This window comes from Fukomys damarensis, unplaced genomic scaffold (assembly GCF_012274545.1).
Source record: "Fukomys damarensis isolate Sample0158 unplaced genomic scaffold, DMR_v1.0_HiC HiC_scaffold_1, whole genome shotgun sequence".
NCBI lineage: Eukaryota > Metazoa > Chordata > Mammalia > Rodentia > Bathyergidae > Fukomys > Fukomys damarensis.
The window spans coordinates 54,333,590-54,343,180 of NW_022900913.1; the positions used below are offsets into that span (position 1 = coordinate 54,333,590).

General features: G+C 37.3%; 1 pseudogene; it reads right to left on the reverse strand.

The window, feature by feature from the left end:
- Nucleotides 1-4,983: 4,983 nt before the first annotated feature.
- LOC104871416 lies at nucleotides 4,984-5,222 on the reverse strand (annotated as a pseudogene).
- Between the last annotated feature and the right edge of the window lie 4,369 nt (nucleotides 5,223-9,591).

A 9,591-nucleotide genomic window follows, 5' to 3' on the forward strand; every position in this document is an offset into this window, starting at 1 on the left:
ATTGCTGTAATATGATATTCTTAGCTTCATTGGGAAGATGCCTAGAAGAATAACTAGGTCAAGTGGAATTTCTAATTTTAATTCTTTGAGAGATTTCTACACTGATTTCCATAATGGTTTTACTAGTTTACATTTCCATCAACAGTGTAAGAGTTCTTTTTTCACCACAGCCACACCAACATTTGTTGTTATTGGATTTCTTGATGATTGTCATTCTTTCTGGTGTAAGATGAAGTCTCAGAACTATTCAGTTTGCATTTCTTTAATGGCCAGAGTTGCTGAGCATTTTTTCATATGTTTTTTGGCCACTTGTACTTCTTCTAAGAGATATCTATTCATTTCATTTACCCATTTTTTGATTGGACCCTTTATTTTAGGGAACCTTTTTTTTTTTAGATTTTAACATACTCTATATATTATTCTCTGACTGAGGAATTCTGTACATTGTTTCTTCACTCTGCTGCTTGTTTCCTTTACTATGCAGAGGCCTTTTAATTTGATATAATCCCATTTGTTGATTTTTGCTGTTATTTCTTATGCTATTGGAGTTCTGTTTAGAAAGTCTTTGCTTACACCCATGACTTTAAGTGTTTCACTTATTTTATTTTCCAGTAGATTCATTGTTTATGTTTTATTGTTTAGATCTTTGACCCATTTGATTTTAGTTTAGTACATGGGAGAGATAAGGGTCCAGCTTCAATCTGCATATAGATAGCCAGTTTTCCCAGCACTATTTGTTGAATAGGCATTCTTTTCGCCAGCATAAGTTTTTGGCCTCCTTGTCAAAGATCAAATAGCTGAATATATCTGGGGTTGTTTCTGTATCCTCTATTCTGTTCCATTGACCCATGTCTGTTTTTGTACCAATATCATGCCATTTGTATTACTGTAGTTTTGTAATATAACTTGAAGTCATGTATTGTGATACCTCCTACTTTACTCTTGTTTCTCAGGTTTGCTTTTGCTGTCCTGGGTTTATTCAGATTCCATATGAATTTTAGAATTGTTTTCTTTAGTTCTTGGAGGAATGCTGCTGGAATTTTAACCGGGACTTCATTAAATCTGTATATCATTAAATATTTTGGCAACACTGGTTTTGCCTATCCAGGTATGGGGAACATCTTTCTGTTTTCTTTTTTTAAACATTAAGTTTATTGGTACATTTTAGGGATATAATACAGTTACATTCATCATTGGGATCATATATCTTTATATGACTTATTCTTATTTTTTCCCCATTCCCCAGCCCTTCCTTCACCCTCTCCACCCTTCCCTGTTTACAAAGACATTGTTTCCATGTTTTCCCTTTTCTCATATTTTTCTATTCCCTTTTTACCTTTTCCCAACCCTACCACTTCCTCTACTCTTTTAGATCTTTTTTCCTTATTACACATTATCAGTTATGCATTTTGATCCTTATTTACACTTTTAGTTTTTCACACCAGAGAAACTATTTGGAATTTACACATGTATGTTTTATTAATTTCACTTAGAGTATGGCCCCAATGTATCCACTAAGCTATAAATGTCTCTAATTTCCCATTCTTTATGGCTGAGTAGTGCTCCATTAAAAAAAAACCCACATCATCTTTATCTAGTCTCCAGTTGATGGGCAGTTGGGCTGTTTCCAAGTTTTAGCTATTACAAACTGTGCCACTATAAACATGGGTGAGCATATATCACTACAGTATGATTCTTTTAATTCTTTTGGGAAGATACCCAACAGAGGAATAGCTGGGGCAAATGGAACTTCTAATCCTAGTTATTTGAGGTATCTCCAGATTGATTTCCACAGTGGTTGCACTGGTCTGCACTCCCACCAAGTATAAAGAAGGGTTCCTATCTCCCTACAACCCCACCACATTTGTTATTGGTTTATTTCTTGATAGCAGCCATTCTTTCTGGGGTGAGATGGACTCTTGGTGTTGTTTTCATCTGCATCTCTTGAACGGCCAGTGATATGAACATTTTTTCATATGATTATTTGCTGATTTTACTTCTTTGAGAAATGTCTGTTCATTTCAGATGCCCAGTTTTTAATTGGGTATTAATATTTGGGGGGTCTGACTTTTTGAGTTCTATATATATTCTAGATAGTAGACCTTTGTCTGAGGAACAGCTGGTAAAAAATTCCTCCCATATTGTGGGTTATTTCTTAGCTTTGCTGGTGATTTCTCTTGCAGTGTGGAAGCTTTTTAAAAAGATGAGATCCCAGTTGTAGATTCTTTGTGCTAGCTCCCATGCTACTGAAGCTTTGTTCATAAAGTCTTTTCATTCATCAGGGAATTCTGCCTATACCATTTATGACTGTGGTGTTTGTTCTCATAGTGATAGTCTGTGTTTCATTTCTTCTATACTTATTTGTTGGAATTCCTCAATACTTTTTTCTTGTTTTTAAATCAGTGTGGATAGTTGGCACTGTGTCATTATGATATATGCCATTTTTAAGCAGACTTTTCTTACTTCTTGGCACATGATACCACAGACTCTTTTTTATTTTTCCTGCCTTAGGCTAGCATCAGACATTTCTCCAAGGAGACTTGGCCTGATTTATTGAGGAATAATGTTCAAAACCAAGATTTATAATCCCAGCATTCTGCAAGTCTGAGGCAGGGAGATTATAAGTTTGAGCCCAGCCTCAGCAACTTAGTAAGATTGGGTCTCAAAATTAAAACAAGGGCTGGGAATAAAATTCAATGCAAAGATCATGGGTTCAACCCCTAGCACCCCTACAAAGGGTGAGATGTGCTTGCTGCCCCTGCCTAAATGGTAGCTATGGGCACCTCCCCAACATGAGGAACTGGGGCACTTCGCATTTGCCACCCTGTGACTGTCCCCCTATCCATAGAGGATTCTGCATCGCCAGTGTGGAGACAAGTGAAGGTGATGTGAGTGCTTAGTGATACCAGACAACGATCCCAGCCCTGGCATTCAAATGTTCTCCTTTCACTTATTTTTAACTGCTTATTCTGACATAAAACCTAGTTCTCACTGCTTACATTTACTTACATGCTGTACTCTTACCCAAACAGCTTCAGAACTGCTAAGCTTGTGAAATTTAGCACCTCGTGTATAGTTTCTTCTGCCTTTCGCCATATAGAATGCAGTCAAAACATTGCAGTTATTTAGGCCAGTCCTTCTTTTGCCCACTACTTTCAGTGAGGTTATGTCACACATTTACAATATGGGTAGACATTCTTCACAATCTGCACTCTACCAGAATCCCCCCACCACCATGGCAGATTTTATTTTAATGTGCAAAGTCACTCTTTATAGCACAATGTGTGGGCTTTGTCAAATGCATACTTAGGCACCCACCACCACAGTGACATAAAGAATGATTTCATCACCCTAAAGATTCGTTTGCCACTCCTTCATGGTTGCCCCCTCCCCATCTTCCAGTCACTGGCCAACAGGGATCTTTTTCTATCCTATAGTTTGCTTTTTCAAGTCCTATCCACTGAAGTACATTCAGGGTTCATCTGTTACTGCGTGAATCTGAAGTTCGTTCCTGCTTTATCCCATCACACAGATACATCAGTTCGCCTATTCATTTCTCTGCTGTGGGTGTCTGGGTGGTTTCTAGTTTTGGGTGATTTGCACAAAGCTGCTTCAGATAAACTTTCACGTACAGGTGTAGCTTTCAGTTCCTTTGGTGAAATATCTAGAAGTGGGACTGCTGGGTCAGAAGTCAGCATATGTTTAACTCAGTACACTGTTCTCCTAGGGGCTTTTCTAGTTTGTGTTCCTAGCACAGTAAGAATGACGGTTGCTGTGTATCCTCGTCAACACTTGGTATTGTCAGCTTTTTAAATGAAGCCATTTCAATATGTAATGACATAAACATATAGTTGTATTAATTTCCATTATTCTTATATTTAGTAATAGAGGATCTTTACATATATTTGTTCCCTATTGTATATCTTCTTTCAGTAGATACCTATTTGTATAATATGCTCACTTTTTAAATAGGGTTTTTTCGTTAAGTGTTGTAAGAGCTGGGCATGGTGGTGCACACCTGTAATCCCAACACTCTGGGAGGCTGAGGCAGAAGGATTGCAAGTTTGAGCCCAGCCTGGGAAATTTAAGTGACTCAGTGAGATCTGTATCAAAATAAAAATAAATAAAGGGCTGAGGATAGATAGTTCAGTATGAAAGCCTCAGGTTCAATCTCTAGTTCTGTGGGGAAAAAAAGTTTAAATTCATTTTTCTGGACACAAGTTCTTCATGAAATATGTGATCTGCACACACACACACACACACACACACACACACACACACACACACACACACACACACGCACACACTCCATTCTTCAGAGTTTTCTTAAAGTTAATAATAACCTTTGTGAATAATGTCAGTTTTATTTCTTCCTTCCCAGTCTATCTGCATATTTCTTTTTTGCAGTAGTGTACTACCTGGAATCCAGTCATTTTTCTTACTCTTCAGTGTGATATTACCTGTGGGTCTTAGTAGTTTTCTAATATTTTACCTGAATATTTCAACCTTCTTCCAACTTCATTTTGTAGATTGTGTTAAAATGTTTCACCTGGAACACACATTGCAACTTGCTTATTTCAGTTTTTATTTACATCTACTGTAAATAATATTTGCCTATGACTCATCTTCCAAAAAGAAAAAAATGTTTTTATAATAGGATTTTAATTTTTTTCTTAAAACATTTCTTGTTTCTATTTCTTTTCCTTTTTTGGTACCGGGGATTGAACTCAGGTCCTTGCGAGTTTGAGGCAAGCGGCAGCACCACTGAGCTAAATCTCCAGCCCAAAATATTTCTTATTAAAACTTAATACCATTTTTCAGTTCTTCATAGTTTGAAGATCTGTTGCTTGGTCATTTTACTTATTAACTGTTGTACACAGGGAGCAAGTATCAATGTGTATCGTGATTCAAATACTTTCCCAGAACTAACAGAGCATTCTGTGTCCAGAAAGTTTCAGGCTTTGCGAAAAGTTCAAGAACAGCCTAGGCATTTGCAGTTGACTGTGAAGGCTGGATTTGTCCTGCTTCAAAATTTTCCTTGAATTTTAAGTGGTCTAGTATTTTATCAAAATATTTTATCCATTGATGAGGACAGCTGGACTCGAAGGACCTCCTCAGCTGCTGGCAGCGGGATGCGTCCCAGGGTTCTGGTCCAAGTACTGCCAGTATTCGTCGTGGGCTTCCCAGCAGACCTACCACTCCTTCAGGGAGGGGGGTGCCATTTTTGCTGGGAGCCATCGGCTTCCCAAGGGTCCTGAGGCCCACAGAGTAGCTGGAGAGGGCTTGGGGCTGGGTCCTGGCACAGCAAGTCCCCTCCCTGAGTAGGGTCACCAGCCACTCTAGGAGATTCACTCCGCGAAACAGCATGTGGCCCGTGGATTGCAACTTCTATTTTCTGATGTCCTCTTCAAACTCTTTTTTCAGAGTACTATAGTTGTTGTTCTAGAGCTCTTTAACTTCCTTGGTTAGGTTAATGCCTAGGTATTTAATTTTTCTTGATGCTATTGCGAACGGTATTACTTTCCTAATGTCTTTCTCCTTAAATTCATTATTGGTATGCACAAACGCTATTGATTTTTATGTGTTGATTTTGCATGCTGCTACATTGCTGAAGTTGTTACTAATTCTAAGGGTTTCTTGGTGGAATTCTTTGGGTCTTCTATGTCATTTACATCATGTCATTTGCAAATAATGATTATGTGGCTTCTTCCTTTCCTATACATATCTCTTTTATTTCTTTCTCTTGCCTAATTGCTCTGGCTAATGTTTTGAGTACTATGTTGAACAGGAGTGGTGATAGCGGACATTTTTGCGTTGTTCCTGATTTTAGAGGGAAAGCTTTCAGTTTTTACCCATTTAATATGATGCTGGTGTTGGTTTGGCAGTATTGCTTTTATTTTTTAGTGATGATTTTCTACTTTCTGACAGTAGCTTCTCAGGTACAAGGACATCTACTTTACTCACCACTGGATTCTAAGAGATAAGCACAATGCCCAAAACAACAAAAATACAAAAATTACTTATTGTATGAAAGAATTTAAAAAAATGGTTCAAGGTTCAAAGTCAGAAGAATAAAATACATAGCTGAGAAAGGCCTGGCTTTTGAAATGGAGCACATGATCAAAGATATGTCATGTTTCTCTAAGCCCTTTAGGGGCCAGCGTGGCAAGTCCAATATCTGCAGAAATGCTTTCATGTTCTGCTCTATTTGAAGAAAAAAAATTAGAGAACCAGAAAAGCTCAGGAAATGGAATTATGGGAAATGCTTGTTAGGAAGAGTTGTGTGCATGACTTACGAGAAAACACATTATGTTCCTAGGCAAAGTCTAACAGTTAACTCAGAAAATCAAGGTTAGAAGGGAAACAGAAAGGAAACTGGAAAATTTAAAAAATTGAGGTAGGCACAAAGGAAAGAAGGAATCTGGGGAAGGGAAGCCTTGCCACTATCCAGTCTGATTGGGTTGGTTAAAATGGTTTTCTCAAGGAGCAGCCTGTCTGTTTAGAGAGGACAGATGTCCAGACCAGGAGACAGGAATCTTCATGTCATACACTTTTTGTCAGCAGTGCCTCCCAAAGGAGTTTTCTGATTGTATCTGCTGGACTCCGGACAACAGATGTGGATTAATTGATCTCCTGGAGGATAATTCTGGCTCCCCTCCTCATTCCTATTTTGCTCGTCCACACTCTTCCTCTAGATAAATTGTCTATTCTAGCTCACGGTGGCAGTAACATGGGCCTAGACAGTACCTTGGGATGGTGACTAGGGAACATTATGCTAGCAAATGGATCCTTAGATTTCAGGACGAGTAGAGGTTGAACTGTTTCATGGATTACCTTCTTTGCCAGGGCCCTATGAGTAACAGACTGAATCACCCTCAGGGGAAAGACCCAGCTCAGCCTCTTGTCCATTATTAGGAACTTTGGAAAAATTAAATACAGGAGGGGTTGAGGTTTGGAGTAATCTGACTTGGGCAGAGCAAGATGAGCTACATTCTAGAAGATACCCCAAGCTGTAGCTCCTAATGAAAGGGCTAAGCATCTAATGTCCACATGAGCAGAAAGTGAATTAGAAGAACATGGATGGGGAGGGCTGGGGATTTAGCCCAGTGGTGCCACCACATGCCTTGCAAGTGCAAGTTTGATCCCTAGTACCAAACAAGGAAAATGGATGGGGAGATTTTGGGGGATAGCAGTTTAATGTTTTAACATGTTTACTGACATAGAATTCATGTACCATATATCTTAATCTGTGCCATTGATCTTAGTTCTATTGCAGTTTAAACCTATGAATGTTTGGGGACACATTAGCCCATAGTGTTATGTAGTTTATACATTTAAAAGGCACAATCCAGTATTTTTTTTAGTATAGTTAGAGTTGTGCAGCCATCACAATGATTAATTTTATTGCCCACCAAAAGAGAGCTTGCACTTACTAGAAGTCATTCCCCATTTTCTCTTCCCAGCCTACAAAACCTCTAATCTGCTTTCTGCTGCTACATATTTGACTGTTCCAGATATATCATATAGTATGTGGTTCTTTATGTCTGATGTTTGTCACTTAATGTTTTTAAGGTTCATCCATATTGCAGCATGTACCAGTACTTCACTCCTTTTTGTTGCTGAATAATATTCCATTACATGGATATAATATGTATAATTCATCCATTCAGTTTACAATGCTTGTTTTCATTTTGGCTAGAATAGAAATTACTGACAGGGACGTTAATATACAAATGCTTGTATGGACATTTCTCTTGGATGTATGTGTCAAGTCATATATATATTTAATCTTTTTGAATAATTACTAGTTTTCCAAAGTGGCTGTGTTATTTTCTAATTACATCAGCAACATGTAAGGCTTCCAATTTCCCCTTAGCCTTGCCAAAACTTGGTATTGTCTTTTTTAGAAAACTATAGCTATCTAGTGAGTGTGAAGTGATATCTCATTGTGGCTTTGATTTGTGTTTCACTGATGACTAACCATGTCGAACATCTTTTTATATGCTTATTGGCCATTTGTATATATGTGTGTGTGTGTGTGTGTGTGTGTGTGTGTGTGTGTGTGTGTGTATTGAGAAATATCTATTTGAATGTTGGGTTATTTGCTTTACTATTTTTGAATGTAAGAATTCTTTATGTATTCTGGAAACAACCCCCCTTAAGATAGATATAATTAGCCAATGTTTTTTGCCTGTTACCTATCTTGCTTTTCACTTCCTTGATAGTATCTTTGTAGCATTAAAGTTTTAAATTTTGATCTAGTTCAATTCATTTATGTATTTATTGCTATTGCTATAGGTATATTTAAGAAATCATTGCCATATATATATATATATATATATACACACAGTCATAAGGAATTACTACTGTTTTCTTCTAAAATTTTTATATTTTATATTTTTAGCTCTTACATTTAGTTTTATATTGCTGCCATAACAAATTACCACAAACTTAGTGACTAAAGTAATACAAGTTTATTGTCTTATAGTTCTGAGAAGAAGGAATCTGGTATGGGTTTCTTGGTGGGAGGCCTGTTTCTCCTTTGCAGGCTCAGGAAAAAACTGTTTCTTTCCCCTTTCTAAATGCTGCCCACAGTTTTCACTCTACTGTTGCCTTCTTTATAGCCAAGAACCTCAGCTCAGTATGACTTATTATTATTCTGCTGTCTCTCTGGTGCCCTTTTTAAACCTCTTCTTCCACTCTTTAATGGCCCTTCTGATTACACTGGACCCACTTGGAAATTCAGGCTACTTTCTGTATGTAGGGGTCAGCTATTACTGCCATTTTGTTAGTTTCCTAGTTTTTAAAATTTTAATTTTTTGGTACTGAGGATCAGACTTGGGACCTTGTGCTTGTGAGGCAGGTGGTGGCATCACTGAGATAAATCCCTGGCCTGGTTTCCTGGTTATTTTTTAGAACATTTGTTCTTTTCTTCTTTTACCATCTTCCTTTGTGGTTAAGTAATTTTTCTCTACAGTTTTTTTTTTTTTTTTCATATGGGGATTGAACTTGGGTCCTTTCTCTTGCAGGGCAAGTGGCAGAACCACTAAACTAAATCCCGGGCCCTCTACAGGTATGTTTGATTTTTTACTGTTTATTTTTCTACTATAGGTTTTTGCTTTGTGGTTACCGTGAAGCTTACAGAAAACACATTTTAGTTATTACATATTATTTTAAGCTGATATGAACCTAATTTTGATCACAAATACACATGTGTGCACACACATACACACATGCACACAACAGGTAACACCTGCACTTTCATTCCACTTTTCCTACCATCCTGAATTTTTGATGTCACAGTTTACATCCTTTTATATGTACATTCTATATCAAGATACTGTATTTATGATTTTTAGTAGTTTTGACTTTGACCTTTATGCTAAAGATATAAGTAACCTACACATTGTCATCACAGTATTAACGCATGCTGCATTTGACTGTGTACTTTCTTTTACCAATTAGCTTTATACTTTCAGATGGTTTTTGTGGTTACTCATGAGTGTCTCTTTTCACCTGAATAACTCTCTTTACTATTTCTAGTAAGACATGTCTGATAGCCATTAATTCTTTTAGTTTTTTTTTTTTTTT